The sequence below is a fragment of the Etheostoma spectabile genome, chromosome 23 (assembly GCF_008692095.1).
Source record: "Etheostoma spectabile isolate EspeVRDwgs_2016 chromosome 23, UIUC_Espe_1.0, whole genome shotgun sequence".
NCBI lineage: Eukaryota > Metazoa > Chordata > Actinopteri > Perciformes > Percidae > Etheostoma > Etheostoma spectabile.
In genome coordinates this window covers 16,270,140-16,271,567 of record NC_045755.1, presented here as the reverse complement: position 1 = coordinate 16,271,567, position 1,428 = coordinate 16,270,140, and the positions used below count along the sequence as shown (strand labels likewise).

Genomic DNA, 1,428 nt, shown 5'->3' with positions numbered 1-1,428 from the left:
GTGCGTGACAGACAGCCCAGAAATCTCAAGGAACTGGAAGACTTTTGGAGGACGAATTAATGGACAAATGGGCGAAGATACCTCAAACAAGAATTGAGACTCTTGACTACCTACAAGAAGCGTTTCCAAGCTGTGATACTACTTTGGGATACCCAAACTTTTGAGCCCCACTGTAGGCTATTAAAAAACTAAGATAGGGAATGAGTGAAATAGTTCACATATACTGTAGCTTTAGGTTGTTTGTTAAGCTTTGAAACGCCAGGAGTGGTGTGTTAAAGCATCTCAGGGATGCACAGTCTGTCCAGCCTCTTGTTACTCTCCGACCATCTGTTGATGCACAGCCCTCTCCCGCCTCTATTGCTCACAGTCTTTCCTTCAGTTCCACTTGCTTGGGTGTTGATCAGGATGGATAACAAAAAATGCCAGGTCCCTGCAGCTCAACTGTATTAAATCTTACCATGCAAGCTTGTTTCCCCATCTGCTGTCTCACTTTTCAGGTAAAGGTCTGTTGAAGCTCAGAGTTAAAAACAGACATTTTTCATGGTATTAGTTTAGGCACAGAGAGTAAAATAATTGCTGAAAGGATCAGAATTGTTAATTGTATGGTGTGGTGTGGAGAAACGTGGACCTTTTTATAGGGGTTGTGGTGTCAAATCACCGCTTTTATTCCGTACAGCCGTATGAAAATTCCTCTAAGCGCACAATCATAAAGCAATTGTGAGTGTGGATGACCTATAGCCCTAGTGAATCATTCAGTAACTCTGGCATTGTGTGCTGAGTTTGACAATCTTGGGTTGTTCGTTGTGCTGCATGCAGAGCACCTTGTTAAAGGCTGTTCTTGCAGGCAGATATTATTTTCTATAATATTTTTTCCTCAAATATTGGTTCCATTTATCCTCTCAGTTTCAACTCTCCTACAATCAGTCACTTGAGCAACATGCTGTTTCTGTGTACACTTTCTTTTTCTTAATGTGTCTTTTCCCCTTGGAGGAGGCAGGTTGGTGAAAGATTGCTGCATTTCCCTTCGGCACTGAACAAAACATGTCACCATGACACCGAGGCAGCAATACAAAGAAAGCAAAAATGATTCCATTTTAGCACAGGGCGGCTCGATGTCTGAGCTTTTCCCTTTTAATGGTACAGTTCCAAAACAAGTTTCCTGCCAATTAAACGTAGCATTTTGAAACTTAGAATGTCTGCCTAATATTCTTATGGAATTTAAAAGGTTTGTGTAGTGTAGGAGGCAGTGGCAATTAGTCCGTCAGTTATTGTCTTTGTCTGAAAGTTTAATTTGCTATATGAATGAGAGTATTTTGACAACATTGCCTAATGGATCCAGATCTAATCTTCCACTTCATATAACACAGAATTGTCAATACTAATGCTGCTTTTAATTAAAATTGTGTTGATGGTAATAGTAAAAACCTT

General features: G+C 40.3%; 1 protein-coding gene across 1 annotated transcript in view; it reads left to right on the top strand.

The window, feature by feature from the left end:
* acss3 (acyl-CoA synthetase short chain family member 3) overlaps positions 1-1,428 on the top strand; it is a 49,527-nt gene that overhangs the window by 12,197 nt on the left and 35,902 nt on the right. The window lies entirely within an intron of this gene.